The sequence below is a fragment of the Miscanthus floridulus genome, chromosome 4 (assembly GCF_019320115.1).
Source record: "Miscanthus floridulus cultivar M001 chromosome 4, ASM1932011v1, whole genome shotgun sequence".
Classification (NCBI taxonomy): Eukaryota; Viridiplantae; Streptophyta; class Magnoliopsida; order Poales; family Poaceae; genus Miscanthus; species Miscanthus floridulus.
Genome location: NC_089583.1, coordinates 51,619,938 through 51,640,831, shown reverse-complemented (window position 1 = coordinate 51,640,831; position 20,894 = coordinate 51,619,938). Strand labels below are relative to the sequence as shown.

Sequence of the window (20,894 nt, the reverse complement as noted above, 5' to 3'; positions counted from 1 at the left end):
GATCTACATTATAGAGAGGTATTTTTGTTCCTTACGGATTTGATTGTCGCTCCATCCTTGGTTGGAGACTATCTTCTCAATCAGCGTCTTTGCATCTGCAACACTTAGCGAAAAGAATGCACCAGCACCAGCAACATCTAAATGGATCCTATGTATCGGCACTAATCCATGGTAGAAGTTCTAGATCAAAAGCCAGTCTTCCATGCCATGGTGTGGGCATGCAGAGACATACTCATGCATTCGTTCCCAAGCCTCAGGAATTGATTCATCTGATAGCTGTTGAAAACTAGAGATTTTATTACGTAGAGCATTAGTCTTACCCATTGGGAAAAACTTAACTAGAAAAGCATTGGAACATTTGTTCCAGGTAGCTATAGCGTTGCAGTTAGAAGAAAACCATTACTTAGCCTTTCCTAACAAAGAGAAGGGAAAAGGCGAAGATGTATAGCCTCTTGGTTCACTCCCATAATGGTGAATGTGCTACAAAGCTCAAGAAATGTTGGAGGTGAGCATTTGCAACCTCGTGGGCTTTGCCACAGAATGGACTAGCTTGAACCATTATAAGTAAATGCTGGCTTAAGCTCAAAGTTAGTGTCCACAATGATAACATTGGGTTCGGTGGCTACATTAGTAGCCGAGGGTGCAGAAAAATCATGAATGGACTTATCCCCCATTAGTGTAGGGTAGTGATAGGATATGTTGAAAAAAGATAAACTAACTAGGATAACTAACAAGAACCTAGCTAACAAATTTAGCCTTATAAATTCGATGTAGTTGCCTTCCCGGCAACGATGCCAAAATGCTTGTTGATATTTCTTAACGACTATTAGAGGATTCCACAAGTGCACAGAACTATCATGTAGCACTTCGCTCGGTGAGTACCAAGTGTCAAATTTATAATTTATCCCATAGGAAGGTGGAAGGCTAGAATTTATAAGTGGACTAGGATTTGCTAGAGGAAGGCTTGAATTGATCCTAGGTAGGTGAACGATAGTGAAGGATGAGTATGAACTACCTATACTAACTACTAAATACAAGCTAACTAGAGATAGCTAGGTGGGAGAGCGAGCGATATTTCTAGTAACTAAGGGTAAACAAATAACTAGGAGAAATGTGATAGTACTTCGAGTCATAGCCCGCCTACCAATTAGGAGAGTTAAATAAACAAGGTCTACCATGAGCCCTACGATTTAATAACTAGACCTATCATGGTGGAATATAGAGAATGGACAAGGCTATCACTATTTGCCACCTACCACAATCTATCCGGAGGCCTAGCCATATCCATAGGTAATTTATAGCATAAGCACCATGCTTAATCTATAAACTTACTACTTTGATCCAAGCTCCGATGAAATGAGATCAAAGCACCCTAACCAGATGATGGAACTGGTACTAACGAAAGACTTTTAATGATATGGTAACCTATGCTATTAATGCCAAACAACAAGCACCTAAGCTCACTAATAATGAACACTAATGACTAAGTACTTAAAGTAAAACAAGCAATACTAGAATAAAGTACTAAAATAAATACTGAATAAAGTAATGCAGAAATGTTAGAATTACAAAGGAGCAATACTAGACCCTAGAAGACTCTTTTGGTCTTCGAGAAGCACCGTTCTTGCTCTACTCCACTACTAGACTTCTACTCTATAGCTAATGCTAAGCTAGAAAGCTAAGAGAAGCTTGGAGAGCTTGGAAATGAATGGGGCACTTCTCTACTGAGCTCCATACCCACTATTTATAGTGTATAGTGAGGGGAGGGGGTATTTGTAGGCAGTGGCAAGGTCGGTGGAGCACCTAGGGCGCTAGGCGACAGCAGTAGGGTGTCGGCCGGCCCTTGGATGCACCGCCTTTGCATCTAAGAGTGTTGGTTGCTCCTCCAAGGCGGTTGTAAAGACAGTACATTGTGAAACTTGGATAGTAGGTCGGTTGGTAAGTCGGTTGGAGGCTCCCAAGTCTATGACAATGGGCCGATGAATCCATCGGCATCAAATTGTGTCCGTTGATCAAACCGACTTGAATGGACGCTTCTCATTGGCTTTGGAGTAGCTCCCATGGATTGGTGACATGGCAGGTGCCAAGGTGGCATCGAGAGGTGCCCATGTAGGGCCGGCCGATGCTGGCCTATGGGCCTAGGGCCACCTGCCACATCCACTTGCTCCATATATCCATGTTTGTCACCATTTTGGCCAAAATTTGCTATATTTCCTGCATACAAATAATTCTACAAGCACAAGTGGAACTAGGTGGATTATAAACAAAATTCTACACATGTTATGACAATTTACCTCACTTTACCTTGGTTTTGGGTGAAATGTTGATGGTCAAAACGGGTGTTAGTGATCGTCAACAATGATCATGTGGCTCCGCACCACCGATTAGAGCCACAGGGGCCCATCTCCTCCCTACCCCTATCCCTTTTGTGGCCTCGAGCTATTATGAGGACCGGCCTAATAGAGAGTTTCCTAAGCACAACACGGTGTCATGGATGTGGAGGGCCTGCTCGGCAGGTGAACCTACGAGGTTGTTGACCTATGTGGAGGACCGGCCTAATAAAGAGTTTCCTAAGCATATGGCTAGCAAACTGTTCTTGAACAGTATATTGATGGAACTGCCACCGTCAATCAGCACTCTATCGAACTGAACCTTGTTGATACAAGGATCGAGAACCAGAGGAAAACACCTTGGCTTAGGTATTGCAGCCCATTGGTCCTTTCTACTGAAGGAGATCTCACGGTGAGACCAAGGAGGGAGCCACGGATTAGTGATGAGGTTGTCGGCATTGGCCACGTTCAAGCAAGCACGAGCGAGAAGCTTGCATTCTCATTTGGTCTTGATGGACACTTTGCCCCAATGATGGTGTGGACGCGGTCGGTTGGCTTGATGTACTTGTGACGGGGATCTATGTCTTCATCATCGTTGTCCTCGTTACGCTGCTCCCCTGCATCGTTAGGCTTGTCAGATGTATCCAGAGCCTGTTGGCGCGTGTAGATAGATTTGAGAACACGACAATTCTCCATGGTATGGTTTGACTTGGGATGGGGCTGGCAGGGTCCTTTCAATGCTTTGGCATAGTCTTCTTCATAGTTGCGACGTCCGCCACCTTTTTTAACAGTGTTGACTTCGCCGTCATCTTCCCGAGCACGCTTGCCCCTTAATCATCACGGCGATTATGCCGCTGATTACGCTGGTCATGGTGGTCGCGGGAATCATTGTGCTGGATGTAGTGATCAAAATTGTCATTCCGACCATGGTTGCCGTGGTAGTCGTCGCGGTGTGGGGGTGGTCGGAGCGTGGAACCCTTGCTGCTTCTTTGATGATTATCTTTTTAGCATCATCGACATCTGCATATTTTTGGCAGTGGCTAGGAGCGCTATGACCGATTTAGGTCTTTTGCGGAGTAGCTTGTCCCTTAGGGCATCGTGGAAGCGGAGACCAGTGATGAAAGCTTCGATTGCCTCATTGTCAGAGATTGATGGGACCTTGATGCGCATCTCCGAGAAGCATCGGATGTACTCACACAGTGGCTCATCTTTGTGATCTTGAGTCCGTTGTAGATCATATTTGTTGCCGGGTTGTTCATAAGTAGCAATGAAGTTGTCGATGAATGCTTGCTTGAGCTCTTGCCAAGAATCAAAGTAGTTCGCCGGCAAGCTAACCAGCCATTGGTGGCCTGCATGGCCGACGACGACTGTGAAGTAATTAGACATGATGTGCTCATCAGCCATGGTTGATCTGCACGTAGTTTCATAGAGCATGACCCATAACTCGGGGTTCTCCTTGCCATCGTACTTCTAGAGTTTTTCAAGCTTGAAGTTTTTGGGCCATATGACTTGGTGAAGGTGAGGAGTAAACTGCTTCAAACCCAGAGGGCCGTGGGTAGTATCATATTTCATACGGCGATAGCTTTCGTGGGATGCACAATCATTGGCTCTTTGGTTAATGCGATAACGCAGATCGTGTTCTCCAAGGGAATGGTGGAGATCATTATTGCCATCACGGTGATCCTGATTGCCATCCTGGTTGACCCTACGACCATGGTTACCATGGCGATTGTCGCGGTTGTCTCATCGATTATTGTCCCGATTGTTGCGGCGGTTGTCATCCCGACCACCATCATGACCACTGTTTCCGTCTTGATGGTTGTCTGATGGGTCATTGTTGCGCAAGCCATGTTGGTTGGGTGACTATGGGTGACTTGAGTACTGGCGACTACGACTTGATTCGACTGAGATAGACAGAGCCCAGGCTTGGTTTGCAATCTCTACGGTCTGGGCTATACCAGCTGTCAGGTAGGCTTGTACATCATCACGAATTGCCTAGATTTCTGGGGTATTGGGTAGTCATTGCATTATCGCCATAGCAATAGCTATGTTGGCGCTTGGAGTCCTAAAGACCTACTTCTCCCCTACCCTATCAAAGGCATTGTTGAGATCGCGTGGCTAGAACCTTATGCGTCATGCCTCCTCTTCTGCCTCGGCTTCAGCTTGTCTGTGATTAAACCGGTCAATATTGCGTGCTTCGTGTGCTAGCCTTTCTTGTTCAGTTTCACCAACTGCCAGTGGTTCGTCATTACTGATGACATTGATCAAGTCTCCTCGCCTTAGTGGGAAATATGGGAATCGTGGGAAACCCGGGGAGTGGTCTGGGATATCCAGATCGTATTCAACTTCTTCATTGTCACGACGCTAGAGCTCAGTGTGGACAGAGCCAATAGATGCGATGCTGGATGGGGAGCTTGAACCACCCTCTTAAGCTGTGTGGACCGACCCTTCTTGATACTCCTCGATCCGATCCATGTTGACGAAGTTGTGTGGCTTTAGCCGAGGTTGATGTATAGAAAATAGATCCGAGCAGCGTTGTATATTATGCTCATAGTTGGAAGCAATGTTTCGTAGGCCGTAGGGCTAAGCCTGGTAGTTCTCCATCGAGACTTCGCGCTCAGAGAGCCAGAGACCCATCGCGGGGGCTAGGTCGGCAACGAATGGGAGCACCCTTCAGGAGTAGACGTGACCATGAGATCCATACCGAGTCGTGCAGGATGACTGCCCCGAGCTGGTCAGGTAGATCTATTGTGGGTAGTGGTTACCTACTCAGTAGGTTGATTTTGAATTGAATCTACCAGAGCTAGGGTTTCAGCAAGCTTGGTGCCGACCCGATCGATGGAGTCGAGCAGGTCGGTGCTGTCGATCTGCCTCCCTTTATAGCGAGGAAGCGGACGACAGGTTGTCGGTGTGGCTGAAGACGATGCTAGTGTGGCCAGAGCCAGATCCAACATGGTCGGAGCCGTAGCTGATGCTGGTGAAGTAGTGGTCGATGCAGATTGGATCTGTGGCTCCTCTATGGTTATGGTGATGAAGTTGTCAGAGCTAGTGGTCCAGGTGATCTAGCCAATGGTGAACATGAGGCTATTCGGCACAGCCATGGAATTGGGGATGATGACCATCTTGTTCATCTAGAGAGCAGTATGCACACCCCCTACCTGGCATGCCACTGTCGACAAAATGTGGTCGGCAGTCTACCTAGGGGTATGCCCAAGGTAGTAGATTATCGACAGACAGATGCGCAAGCTACAAACAAGATGGTGACGCAAGACAGACATGAGGTTTTATCCAGGTTCGGCCACCGTGAAGGCATAATACCTACGTCCTATGTCTGATTGTATTGCTGTATGTCAATGAGAGATGTTTTTTGAGAGGGGTCCCCTACCCGCCTTATATAGTCTAGGGGGCAGGGTTATAGATCTGGAAACTAATCCTAACCGGTTACAACTGCCATAAGTGACCGAATAAGGATTCCTATTCTAACCGACTAGGATCTTGCATGATCTTCAAGTCTGCCTTGATTCCTTGCGTAGGACTTCGAGCAAATTGGTCGGGTCACGCTGTCATCTTCTAGTGGGCTAGACCCCCTGGTCTAGGGCCGGCCTAAGCCTAGCAGTAAGGGTATAGGGGTTAATACCCCCACAACCTCCCCTAGCCACATTGCATCCTTGTGGTGCCCTCTCATGTACAGTTGTGTGCCCTAGAATGCAAGTGCATGAATTTGCGAGATAATGAAGGCGAAGAGGTTCGAGGCTTACTCAGGTTACGCTGCCGCGCTGGCGTACACTACTCAATCTTTTGCCCAGTCGCCTTCGCCTCCTTGCACTACGAGAAGGTGGTTAGTAAATGGTGGAGTGTACCCATGCGTTTGATGTACCTCCTATGACCGTTGCTAGGTCTTGTGTCACCTGGGACACTGAACTACCACGTCTTCTGCTTCTTGATTATGAGTGCGTCATGGGGTTCGTGCTCGTCTTGAATGTCGACCGTCGTCTTCTCCGCCTTTGTGTTTTTGCCATCTATTTAAGCCGAGGGAGAAGAGGGTAGTGCGTCTCATCCCTACTTCTTCCCTATCTTTTGAGTTTTCTCTGATGTCCAATCTGAGTGAGAGAACGGCTATCTCCTTCCAGCATCATGGTTCGTGGTTTGCCCTGGTGGCTTCTTCACTGCCGGGAGGGACCTTCAGAGATCAGGCTCTACCGCACCTTGCTAGCATTTGTCCTCCATGGGTGTTAGAGAAAATTTCACAATGATGGGGAGGAATGATGCCATGGGAGGCTCAGGCTATTGGGCTCCCATGGTTGGTGAGCACGTGGCTCCTAGCTCTGAGTCCAGGAGCATTCGAGCATTAACTCGGTGGCCTGCTCGCTCCATTGCTCTACTAGAAGCGGCATTGGGGCGGTTCCCAGTGGGCTCCTCTTTCTCATATGTTAGAGGGAGCTCCATGAGGTGGTCATCCCCAAGGCTTCTTTTGACAGTCATCTCCTACTCATGGTGTAGCTCCGAAGGTTAGGGACACCTTGTATCGGTTTCTCTGCTTCATGAGATGTCCATCACAAGCGGGAGGGGATTCAGTGATTATTGTAACCTTAGGTCCATCTAGTCCTATAATGCACTAGACTAGACTGTTTTTGTTTGTGGCTTTAGAAGCCCATGATCCTAATATTTAGGATAGTGTTGTAATCAGCAAACACATAAGCCCCTGAGGCTATGATGTATGCGTTTCCCTTTCTGATTTCCTTTTTTGTCATTGCCAATGTCAGTTGTTTGAATGACCTGTCTCAATGACCCTTGGCATGAAAGGTTTTTGCTCAAGCTATTTAAGCTCCATGTTGTCGACCTTCATGAATTATTTTGTTTGGCTAGGCTCGTCATTGAGCCATTTATCAGGCTATGGGGGTTCATGCCCGTGCACCATGGCATGCTCCGCAGCAATCAAGAGGGGCGGCATGCTTGTTGCTCCCCACTAGGCCTCCCTTAGGGGGAGCGGTTGCCACAGGACCTAGGTAGGGTGGCCCTGATATGCCATTCGAGTGCGCACCGATGCACCCAGCGTTCTCGAGCGAGTCGTGCTTCTTGGGGCCTTGGGGAGTTTTTGATAGTTTCATTTCATCTGATGATGCACCTGCCATGGTTGTTCGGGCAAGCGTGAGTGCTTCATAGGTGAGTCACTCTCGCCGGTTCGGCCCTCATCGAGCTTGTTGCTCGGGATCTTCTCCCTTAGCCTTGTGGCCTTCGGGTGCAAGTTCTAGCCTAGGGTTTTGTCCATAGGGCTGAATGTTGCTCGGCCCAATGCCGTGGTTGAGGTGTCGAGGGACAGCTCGCTGTTTTGTCCCATCACCAGTATGCACGGAAGCGCTCGAAGCAGGTCTCTCATTCGGTGATGGACGATGTTTGGGCTCTTCACACATAATGCACAACCGGCGCATTCGCTTGTCATGTTATCGTTCTTTCACTCGCTTTTTGTTCGAGATGGAATGTGCTTCTCCCCCATGGTCCTGTGCTTGTGGATGCATTTTTTAACCTAGGGGCTGGTCCACGGGGCTAAAAAACATGCATGGTCCATTGAAGCGGTAGAGTGGCAAGGGGTGATAGCAGATCCGGCACGATACAAGAAGAAAGCGAGAGGCTAATGTTAGTTCTCTTTCCCTAATCTCCTCTAGACTTGAATCAATGGGTTTCCCATTTCCCATGAGGCTCACACGTAGGTCCTAGCCTCGCCTAGGAGCTAGTCCATTGGGTCATCCTAAGCTACCTGATCGTGAGGTCGAGACATGGGTCACTAGCTCATCATGGCGCTGGGAGCGGTTATAAGGCGCTCGGGAAGGGGTCGCTGGAATGGTGACAAGCAGTGCTATGTCATGGAGCACGCATACGCATTCTCGTGCGTGGCCTCTACAAGTGGGTCATGTCTAAATGCTAGCATGAGTCGCATTGGGTTGCTCAGAACCTAAGCAGTTTCAAGGTGAGGTTGTAGGCACACCATTCCGTAGCTCGCTCCATGGGTTGGTCACAGTGTTATGGAGTGATATGTTAGAAGCCGTTGTATATCTAGTTGTCATGACTCAGGGCGCATTGAGCCCCTAAGCATCTGTTCATGGTGGAGTTGCTACTCGAGCCACTGTGAGCCCCCGAGCACTTGCTTGCGCTAGAGCTATCATGATCCCTAGACTGCAAGCCAATGAGGAGGCTTCTCCACTGCTCTGAGCTGGTCGCAGCTGGCGAGGATCGACCCCTCGAGCAGCCTTAGGCCATTCCTTGCTGGCTCAATATCCTCAATGGGCCCGTGAGCCCCCGAGGGTGTCCTCTTTGTGTCTGGCTTGTTGTTGCTTCTGGCCGGGAGGGCTCATGCATTTTGGTGCTCGGGTCCTCCTAGCTCGACGTTGCCTGCTGTCACCACATCTCCATATCCGGGTGTAGCTGCTGCTTCCTTAGATGGCCTTGGGTGCAACGTGGTTCGGTTCACTCGTCGTGGCATGCGGTGGGCTCAGGGAGCCCGCTTCCTCAGATGCACGCGCCTCCAAGCGACAACTGATAGTTCACCATGGTGTGTCATGTAGCTTGCCTGTTATGCAGGATTGGACCCTAGGTTCCATGCTTGACCCTACACTGGTGTGGCGCTGGCTACCCGCTGGGTGACTCGTAATGATGCCGCATGATGGTGGGGAATTTCATCATTCGTGCGCATCCTGGGTCATTGCATTTCGCTGGCAAGTGATGTTGTCCAGGGCATGATTCTAGTCGTAGGGTCTAGCTTTGTGGCATGGTGAGCCTAGACTAGGGTATGAGTGGATGACGGGCAGTTGCCCCATCGGTTTGGGCGATCTTGTGGTTCCCTAAAAGGATGTGGCCACCATGGGCCATTCCTTGGGTGAGGTCGCCATGAGCCATGGCCAGTCTAGCTTCTCAGGTGGAAGTCTCTGCTATGGCCAGTAATGAGATACGACATTGGGCCCCCTCACGTGGGTGCACTTTGGGATGCAGCCCCTGAGGGCAGTTTCAAGAGTATGTCCGCCATGACCGTAGGATCCAGACCTTTAGGATGAAGGTCCAGGTCATAACTAAGGGCGGAATGCGGGTGTCGGCCCTTTGGTGCGGTTAACCACGTGGTTCCCGAAAGGGATGTGGGTAGTTGAGGCTATTCCTTGGGCAAGTTTGTTGTGAGCCATGGACCTTTGGTTTCATGAATGGGAGGCTTGGCCTGATTCTAGCGGTGGGCGAGGGTACTGGCCCCTCTGGGTAGGTGAACTCTAGGATGTTGCAACCAGAGGCAGTTTTGAGAGTGTGTTCGCTACGAGCTACATGTCCTAGATCTCTATGGCAGAGGTTTAGGTCATAGCCGTGGGTAGTCATGGGTGCTGGCCCTTTGATGCTAATGAACTCATAGTTTTTGTGGTGGATGTGCTCGTCGTGGGCCATTCCACCAGTGAGTCCACTGGCAGTGCAAGGAGCCATCGCTTTCTTCTCAACTAACAAGAGTGCGTGACTATCCCCTACCTGGCATGCCAACTGTCAGTGTTTTGTAAACCGGACTAGAAACTTATATGATTGCCACGCTGCTCTTGGAAGGCGATGGTAGCATCCAATAGACATGAGGATTTATACTAGTTTAGGCTAAAGCCCTATGGCCAGTCTTAGAGATGATCAAGTGCGTGTTCCTCACTTGAATACTCTAAAGTTCTTACAACAGGGGGGTGCAAGAATGGTGGAAGGAATGGAAGGACCTATGCTAGGTGAAGGGCTACCTGAAGAGAAGCACCAGGAGCCCTACTACGATGGTGAATGAATGGAATGGTAGAGGATATGAATCATTCCTGAGATGGGTGCCCTACCTGCCCTTATATAGAGTTTGGGGCCAGGGCTTGTACAAAGAGGAGGTTCTCCTGGCCGAAGGGTTGAGTGCCTAAGGGTGGGCATAGCTAACTTGACTTGCAAGCTACGTCATCTTTTGGTGCACGTTCGATCATGGCTATCATCATGATCTTCAGGCCATGTTGCGGCAGGATGTGATGTGGTGCTACTATACTAGCCATGGCAGCACTATAGCCTTGATGGTAGTTTGTCAGCTGTCCTATGTAGCGCGGTGTCCGTCATGGCCTTCGTCATTGTCTCCTAGTTCCTAAGGGCATCGTACCTAGATTAGGTTGATGCCCTGGGTCATCAATCACTTGGTCGTTGCTGAGGAGCTGAGGGCCATGATCTTGATCATTGGGGTCGTCGCTCTCGTCGGTCTAGGTGGCCTTTAAGTTAGGCCCCTATCGTGGATCCCATCCCATAGTGGGTGAGATCATTCATGCATCTTGTTAGGGCTGTATCTGGCTGGTGGTCATTGTGCCTATCATCACTGCCTCGGGTGGTGTTATCTTGCCTGATCTTCATGGCACAGGGCTGGTACCTGACCGAACCGAGGTGACTGCTATCCCCTTGGTACTCGCTGGGTCATTGAGGCGTGTCTGCCCTTGCCACAATAGGTGTACTTGATGGGGCTCGACCTCATCCCATCCCATTTAGGGGGTGTGAAGGGGGCAAGGTCATGTGCTTTTTGAGCGTCGTGCTGCTAAGGTAGGAGGAAGAGATCATGGCTGACCCTGGCCCTAGCGTCTGGCATGGCTTGCTCGGCTTGACTAGGCCTTGGTCATTTGGACCTTCACTAGCTAGCGCATTGTAGGCCTCGTGGCTTGCTAACTAATTGGTGCCTTGAGACACCCCAGGGTTATAACACTGATAATTACATAACTTTTTCTGTCCCCAACTTTTCCCTCATTTATTCGTTTACTTTTTCATATCACCAATTTTGGAAAAGACAGGCTGGCTTATTTCTAAGCAAATAGCCAAGTCGAAGGACCACCAATGCATAACCATTCATCAATAGATGTAGCTTCCCAAATTGGGTCCATGGCGCACAACCACTTGCGAGTGGGCACCATTAAGGCATGATGTTACTAGGGAGGCCAATTGCTCCCTGAATCCATGCATAGAGTGACCCACCACATCCATGCCCCCACGTCGTGCTTAGGAAACCTCTTTTTGGGCTGGCCCTTAGATGGGCTTGAGGCCACAAAGGGATAGGCCAGGGTGACAAGGGCCCCAATGGCTCTTACTAGTGGCGCCGAGCCTCTCGACCATCTCACCCTATGTTTGAGTCGATCACTTTGAATTTTCCTAGGTTGGCCCCCTCTACGGGGAGGCATCTTGGCCTCTCACCACTGTGGAGGTGGGCGGGGACCGATGGGCTTGATGACCAATGATTTATGGGATGCCTCTCGATGAGGCATAGCCAAACTACACATCGATTGTGGAGGATATCAGGTCCCAGTCAAATTATGCATCGACCCCTGATGAGGCGCACCACTCCGACCATGTGGTTATGGTGGACAAAGCCTCTCCCCATGTGGGGCAAAACTAAGCCTGCCTATAACAAGGCACATGACCCCCAGGGTCAAAAAGGACATTAGGGAAGAAAGGAGTCAAGTCCCTATGACCCCATCAAGGACAAGCCATGACCAACTCTTCCCTATGTCCTAGGTCCATGACCTAAAGCTAGCTCTAAAATCTAACAAACCGACAGAGGTCTACGACCCCTCTGGGAGAGGTTGAAGGGGTAGATGCCAAGCGTCACACAACGATGTCTTCCTCATGAAGAAATGTGTGACCCAAATCAAACACGATCATGGCTCGGTCATGCACAATTGAAAAAGGTCACAGGCCTATGAGCCAGAGCATGGACTGTGCAAAGGGGGATTATGAAATGACCCCTCGCATAGGTTAAGTCAATTTGACCCTGTTGGCCTAGCGACCTTGGACCACAAACCTGACCCTGATCCAATAGCTCAGGGGGCTCGGCATGACCACAAGGGAAGCCTAAACATAAGAAAAGTGAGACTCTTTCTTCTTCAATATCGACAAATACAAGAGTAGCTGCACCACTTAAGAAGGACAAAGAGCCAAGTATCACCTCGATAGTGATACCACTAAAGGCCAAAATGCAAATGCTCCATGAGCAGGGAAGGTGAGGTCAAGGGGTACCTCGCAAGCCTTCCCGTGAGCATCACGTCTCTATGGTCGAAACACAGGGGGATAGAGAAGGGAGCTCCAATGGCTCTAGGAAGATCTACACGTGCACTAAGAGACTTCTAGGAGGCACCCCTGTGAAACGTGGAGATACCCAGCACCGGTAGGAGCCACCGCCATCCTCATGGTGGCAAAGGGAGATCGGTCGACTACCAAAGTGCAGCCATTTCATGCTTATGCCCTGCTCAATGCTGGAAACATGATAAGGCAGTGCTACCTCATCCTCCTCCTATTCCTCGAGTGGCTCTAGGCGACTATCGAGGGATGTTGTCCTAAGATCATGACACACCATCAGTTGGCTTATGAAGCTCAGGAGGAAGCTAGAGACATCCCTAGCCACCGTCCACTTTGGGTACCCGAACCATTGAGGTTCGGAGCAAGAGGCGACAAAAGGATGGTGCCTTGAGGTCGCGTATAACCAAACTCGGTGGCCATACTAGCTCTCGCCCTCCTGTGTGCAAGTCTCCTTCTAGCACCAATTGTTGGAGGGAGCAACACCAGCCTCTATCCAACGCAATTGACCCCTAGCAAGTTGCATGCTCAAAATCTTACTATCTGCCTAGAAGCTCTCTTTCGCTCAAAATTAGCTTTTCAAGAAGTCTAAGAACGGTTCAAAAGTGGGGTTGCAAGTAGTTCAAACAGAAGGAAGGCCACTATTTAAAGGCCAAGGGGTGGATTGTTCAGCCTGAGACCCCCATGCCGCATGGTGAATCATGGGAGGTCACAGCTAATGTCAGATGCCTATGTGAGGTGAGGGAAATCAAGATCCTCCTAAAGGCAGAGCCGGTATAGTGTCGACAAGACCACTCGGTCCCTCTTGGATCACGTACTTCGACACACTGCACACTAACATGGTCAGGCTCGGCAGAGCAGTCATGTCCCGCACCATCAAGGCAGCTTGATGGGACGGGATGTAATAGCCACCTACCGCATTGAATGAACCAGCCCGCACTAGGTCGAGCTCTGAGCTTAGACCAGCCATGACTTTGAACCCGTGCCTGATATACACAAATATCAGCGCCTCAATGATCACTTCACGATCGCAAAGACGCTCGGGAAATACTATCAGGGTTATGACAGCCCGGGTATCTCAAGGCACCGATTAGTAAGCCACTCAAGCGACCCATGACAAACGACCTAGTACAAGCCCAAGCGACCGAGGCCCAACTAAGCTATAAAAGGCTTGGGCCAAGTGCTGAGACAGATGGCCGGCCATGACCTTTTCCCTCTCCCTTCACCATACGCTACCTAGCTTCGCATGGCCTCTCCTCCATCCTGACCCCTTGTAACACCCTAAAAATTGCCCCTTTTGAAATAGAGTTAAAATGATTTAAATTGGAATTTTTGTGCTCATGAAATATAGGAAGATAAAAATTTTCATTAATTTAAAATTCATCATAAGGTAGTAACATGTTTGAGCATACATGCCATTGCATTTGATTTTATTGGTTGAGTGGTTTTAATTGAAAAGTCAAAATGGTTAAAATGCTTTTGAAATGAAATTAAAAATGGCTTTGAAATAAAAGAAAAGAAAATTTGAAAATAAGAGGATTTAAAAAAATGGTAAAATTTATTTTTGGAAACTTACCAAAATTGCACATTTATATTTGTGATGAAAAGTATATTGAAAACATATTTGGATTTGATATGATTTACATTAAATTTGGCTTGGATTTGGAAACTCAAAGTAGAAAAAGGATTTGGAAAAATTAAAAAGAAGAAAACCTCCCCTCTCTCATTTTTGGCCCGAAGGCCCAGTTTCCCCTTGGCCTGCTCCGCTCCTCTTCCTGGCCTCGGCCTAGCTCGTCGCCTAGCCCACTCCCCCGCCTCACTCCCCTCCTTTTCTCTCCTGCACGCGGTCCATTTTGGCTGGCCTAGCCGCCCTCCCTTCCTCTTTCCTCCCACACCGGCCCACCGCTCCGTGCCTGGCCTACTTCGTGCCCTCCCTCCACACCGCTCGCACGTGCAAGGCAGCAGCCCGCTCGGCAGCCCACTACTGCGGCCTGCTTGGCCTTCACTGCGTGCTGCTTGGCCTTCAGCACCCATGCCCTCATGCCACCCCCTTCTCCCTCACTGCCCTGAGGGTCCCGCCTGTCAGCCGGCCCTGGCCCCTTCTTCCCCTTCCTTCTTCCTCTTGTTTTCTTTCCTTTCTTCCTCACCGCCGATGGCGTGCCACGAATGGCAAGTCGCCTGTCCACCGCACCCGTATGGAAGGCGACCGAATCACCGTGCCCCCCGCTCCCCTTCCATCTACCGCAGCTGTGCCCACCTATAAAACTCGAGCCACACACCTTCTCCTCCTTTTCCTCTGTCCGCGCTCACGCTCACCGGACACCGCCGTAATTCCTCATTCCGGTGCCCCTAACCTTATCACCGATGTGTCCCGAGGCTCTGCCGTGTTCCCCCCACGCCCGTAGGGAACACCAATTTCCTGTATTAGTCTTGATTGGATCAGATTTCTCCTCACTACGCCATTCTTCTCTCTCCAGCCGCCACCATCGACCCATGCTTCGGAGGCCTCCTGGATGCCGAGCATCCTTCCTCCCGACTTGTGGTGAGCTTCGCCATCTTCCCATGCCCTCTGTTAGTCTATTTGCATACTAGAACGCCGTAGCAGCGAGCACCCGATGCCACCGGCCATGGCACTGCCGCGGGTCATCATCCCAACGCATTCCCACCATAGTTATTGCACTCCCTGGAGTTCGTGAGTTCCCGTAGAACATTTTGGTGTGCTCGGTTGGTCTTGGGGAAATCCGGAATGCCCCCCGACGCCCACCGCCAAGCTCAGCTTGCCGCTGACAATGGTAGGCTCGCCGGAGCCGCTCTGCTACCACCGGAGGACGACACGTCACCTGCGCCGTTGGATCTTGAATGAGCAGTCGAGATTGCGTACCCCTTTGGGGTTAAGTGGCCGGTCCACAGCGAGCCATGGACCCGCTCCACCCCGCCATGTCAGCGCACGCCCATGCCGCATGGTGCACCGCGCCAACAGCGTGCTGCCACGTGGCTGCCCAATCAGCAACCACGGGTCAACCCACGGTCAGCCGCGTATGTTTTGTGAAAAAGCCCCTCGATTTCCAGTGAATTAACCCGCAGTCCGATTTAGTTCAAAATGATTTCTTTTAGGTCCTGTTTTATTCTGTTTTAGCCCATGTATTTTCTAGAAATAGTGCGCGCAATCCAGCAGCCATGTAATTTCATATTTTAATTGTTTTAATTCAAAAATAAGTTTAGTTTATTTACAAAAATGCCACTGAACCTTATTTCATGCGTAACTTTTGCGTTTTAAGTCCGATTTGACCAGTTAAAATTGCGTTAGGATCGTATTTATGTTTTCTACATGTTTATGGTACTATTAGGCATGTTTTCAATATCTAAAATTCATGGATAGATTTAATCTATTATCTAACTATAGGAAAACTTGTTTAAATCATAACTTATTCATTTTAACTCTAAAATAGTCCGTTCAAGTTGCGTTTGTTTTATAATGACAAGATCTACACATTAGTAATGATGTTTACTATATTACTATTTCATAAAAATCATAGTTTAAATCATATCTTGATTAATGATTATGCAATAGGATTTTATAAATAAAATATGTTTTGTTTTACTTTAAGTTTACAATTCAACTCTAAAATTGACTTAATTTAATCTATATTATTTATAAAATATCTTTTATATATGAATTCATATGGTTAACATAAACGAAAGCCTATAGTTTTCTTGTCCACATATAAAGCAAATCTCTCGGTAGTGGTAACGTTTCAACCGTAGCTCCGATTAGCGTGCCTCTCGCAACTGTGTGTTCAGTAGCAATGCGTAGAATCGTATTTCAATCTCTTTTTACTTATTTTTAAATGATTGGTGTACTATTCTAATATAGATGCAATTGTATGCTATGCATGTATGTGTATGGATGTTTGTGTGGTGTTCTACGATTACGTCCAGTCGGTGAGATATACGAGGTGATCCAGAAGAAGAAGAAGGACGTTGAAGAATAAAGCTTACCGAAGGATTAGTGTGTAAGGCAAGTATAGCATGGGACCATCCTTGTTACCTATTCACATTTAATCACTTAATTCAAACTGCATGTGTCTACCTTGTTGCCAATAAGGATATCCTAGATATTTGATATCTTGTACCTTGATACCTTTGGGATATTGCATTGGGTAGTTTTTGCTAGTGCTCAATCAAAACCATGATCTTGTAACTTGACTAATGATATATGCAATAAACATTAAAACATGACTTTCTAGCAACAAGGAAATAGGGGGCTAGAGTGTTTCGCTACTTTCTAAATGCTTCAAATTCCTCTCCCTAAGGACTTATCTGTAAGCGACCATCTAGGGACTTACAGTACAACTATGAGGGCTATATGGCTCTGGCTTTAGCTCAGTATGAGGACCTTTTCTAGATTGTTAGTGGTTACATTTATAGTGCAAGAGGGTATGTTTCCTTTTCTGCTGGGATGTGTGTACCGTGCTATGATGCCCACAGCGTGCCACTCCTAGAGAAGGGCCACATACGCCTAGCGGCCCTAACTAGTTAGACAAACCTTTGAAAGGCTTCATAGTGAACCCTACGGACCTTCCTTGGTAGTGGGTCAAGAGGTTGATCACCTTGGGTGAAAGGGTAAATCACGACTCATAGTGAAAGTGTACAACCTCTGTAGAGTATAAAACTATTATAACAGCCATGCTCACAGGTCACGAGCAGCCTTGGATCCTTATGGAATAGAGATGATCACTAATGGATAATGGTACTAATGATTAATTGTTTATGCTATACATTATTCATGTTTACCTAATCATATGTTTATGGGAATGATAAATTCTTTACCAACCAATTGCTAAAATTATGCTAAACAAATGCTAATCGCAGTAAACCAGTGTTAGCCTTTTGAGCCTCATGAACCCCATGATATAATTGTTAAGTATGACATGTACTTACGCTTGCTTTACTTTTCTATACTTGGATAAAAATCCTAGATGGGTACCAGATTGCTGGTTTGGTGGAGTTAGGCTTGTGGTCAACCAGTCAGTCGTCCTTGTGGATTTGGAGTCTTCGCTAGAAGATCGGAATCAACTTTCCGCTGTCTTTACTCTAAGGTTATTTTCCTTTTACTAATATGTGATGTAATAAGTATTGTCTCTTGATATTACCCTTATTTGTGGCTATATGTGAGATTTGACTTTCTGGGCTCACATATAGTGTGTATCTGGTTTTGTCCTTAAAACCGGGTGCTACAAAGTAGGTATCAGAGCAATGCTAACTGTAGGACGCAAGCCTAGATAGAACTGGACATTTTAGCATGCTTTCATCTTTGCTTAGTTCTTACTTTCTCTCTAACCTTGTTATTTGCTAAAAGTTGTGCTCACTTCAGCCCCTGTCTGTTATGAAAACTTTGTCTCTATTTTTAATCCTCTATCTTTGTCTATATAGATGGGTCATAATGAGGAGACCACCAGCATCAGAGATCAGGAGGACCAAGCTATGTTGTCCTTGACTATATTCAACAAGGAGAAGCTTGTAGCTGTGCAACAACAAGCACTAGAAGGAATAACTCAACCTAGGAGTTTTCAATAGTGCTTGCCACAAGGTCAAACCAACATACCAAAGGGACTAGTGAAGAGACAAGTAGCAGTGGAAGAATATGAAGTCCAATGAAGATGTTGGAAGGACAGCACATGAATGCCAGGATCAACCACAACCGAAGCAAGGACAGAAGGTCCAGAAGAAACAGGAGCAAGGACAGAAGGTAAGTAAAGCAAAGAGAAACTACATCCAAGGAAGACTGAATAATGTGGATATGACTACTACTCATGGAGCTAGGGAGGTTGTGTATGGTTTCATTCCAGTAAACTCAGCTTCCGCCATAGTGCTGTTTGACCCTAGAGCTTCACATTCGTTTATCTCTAGTGCATACATGAAAGAACATAAGATAACTATGCTACCAATGAGGAAACCGGTGATAGTTAAGTTCCTAGGAGGAGAAATGAAGGCAAACCTGCAAATGCCCAAGAGTTAGTCTTGACATAAAGCGGGTAAAATTTGAAGCAAACCTTATTGTATTAGAGTTAGTGGACATTGATGTTATTCTTGGAATGGGATGGATGACTGCATGTAAAGGAGTGATCAAGTATGCCCAGCATTCAGTGCTTCTAACAACACTGTCAGGAGAAAGAATTGAGTATGAAGGTATTCAGCCTGTACTTGAGGACAATGTGGATAAGAAGAGAAAGGAGGTCTCAATAGAGTCAGAATCAGGAAGCAATCAACATTCGAGTTCTATTACATCGTCACATCCAGCTCCAATCCCTGGTCAGATAAACTCAGACTCTAAAGAATTAGAAGTTTCTCAAGCTAAGGTTACTCCACTCTTTCCACATGAGGTATGCATAGATGGGTGGACAATCACCTACATGGAGTTTCAACCCCAAAAGATCAAGCGAGCTAAAAAGCGGTCCAGTCAAACAAAGATGAACTTACAGAGTCAGCAAGCTAACAATACTCTAAGCAACAATTCTGTGGAGTATGACATCACTAAAGATCCAGCTAAGAGAAAGTGTTATCATTGCCAGCAGGAAGGACATTATGTTAAATCTTGCCCATAGAAGAATCAACAATTACACCAAGGAAGTAGCCAAAGTCAGATCACTACTGGACTATTACCAGAAAGTGTCAGTAATAACCAATCTGAAAGAAGCATTTGGTGAAATTGACGAATGAAGAAGTTATGCTAGACTATCCAAGATCCTTAGTTAAGGATAGGAGTTGTGCCCCTTATGTATTAAAAACGATAGTATCGCAAGTTGACTCAATGAATGAGTTGTGCATTTTTAAGTGCTTTGTTGATTTGTCATTATGTTTATGCTTGTTTTGAATCTTTGTAATGATTGCAATGATCTTGTTGGGTGTTCCCACAATTTCATTTAGTTTATAGGTCTAAGGTATAAGGATTAATGAAAAAAATAGTTGGGTTATGGTTTTCTTCTATTTTTCCTATCCTATCTTAGGAGCTGTCTACCTTTATTGGTTCATATCTCTAATTTTGGACGATCATAAATCATGAGGAAAATCCTAGACAATAGTAGACTTTGGTACCTTTCTGTGACCACAAGAATCACCCTGATAGCTATTTTGGTTATGGAGATACGAAAAATCACAAGACGATGCAAGCTATACTTTGGTATTCCCTAGTTTATCTTTTCTTAAGGGGGGTAGCCAAGTTGAAGAATTTGCAAGATGAAGTGTCCTACATTCTAGTTTGCGCAGCGGAAGTGTGGTGGTACCCAAAGATGCAAGAGAAACTTCAGAGTTTCAATGAGGTTTGGTTAGAAGTTCAAGAAAAGTTTATCCAAGACCAGCAAGATGGTGATAAAGTTACCAGAGAAGCTTTTAAGTTAGTTTGGATCAAGAGACCTCAGCCAAGTGTTTGAAGGAGTCCAAGAGATCGAAGTAAAACCTAAGTATTAGCTTTGTCAGATCAGGACAAGAGCTTTATATCCACTATGATGCACCTTATCAAGGTGTGGGATGTGTCCTTATATGAGAAGAAAAGTAGTGGCTTGTTCATTAAGTCAACTAAGGAAGCTTGAGTTGAACTAGCTAACAGGTTATCTGGAGTTATCCATTGTGGAGCATGGAAGTACCATCTTCTTGAAAGTAAAAGTGACATCTAGGAGGATCACAAGAGTATATAGGACATCTTCACCAGGTTGGTCTTTGAGCTTGTGATAACCTCATTGGAATGAGATTGATTGTGACTCGGAAAAGTGCTATCACTTCGAGAAGCGAAGTCATGGCCGATGCCCTTAGCAACGGAGAATTATGCTAAGAGGGTTTGGGTGACACTAAGGATTAAGAGTTGTATTCCTAGTTCGAGCAACTTAACTATGATCATTAATGTTTTGAAGATTGGTGGTAGATTCCCTGTCGGACCAAGAAGATAAGGGAGCCTCGTTGAAAGGTGAACATATGAGGAAAGAGAATTATGGTCTAGTGATTAGGGTTACCTGAGAGTTGTTCAAGGTACCTGTCAAAATTTTGGAATTAGTTAGGCAAATTACTTGGAGTAAGGGCAACAGGTAAGCAAAGTAAAGTGGATCTTTATCAAGATGATAGAACTACATGAGGAACTAAAGAAGAATCTAAGGATGGAGTACTCCCATCTCTTAGTCGACGTCCTTCGAATCTCGAGGACGAGATTCATCTTAAGGGGGGTAGAATTGTAACACCCTAAAAATTGCCCCTTTTGAAATAGAGTTAAAATGATTTAAATTGGAATTTTTGTGCTCATGAAATATAGGAATATAAAAATTTTCATTAATTTAAAATTCATCAAAAGGTAGTAACATGTTTGAGCATACATGCCATTGCATTTAATTTTATTGGTTGAGTGGTTTTAATTGAAAAGTCAAAATAGTTAAAATGCTTTTGAAATGAAATTAAAAATGGCTTTGAAAAAAAAGAAAAGAAAATTTGAAAATA

General features: G+C 46.6%; 1 non-coding gene across 1 annotated transcript; it reads left to right on the top strand.

Moving 5' to 3' along the window:
• Nucleotides 1–202: 202 nt before the first annotated feature.
• On the top strand, nt 203–311 carry LOC136553157 (small nucleolar RNA R71). Its single transcript, XR_010783063.1, has one exon. It is a non-coding gene; the product is annotated as a small nucleolar RNA R71 (small nucleolar RNA).
• The last annotated feature ends 20,583 nt before the right edge of the window (nt 312–20,894 follow it).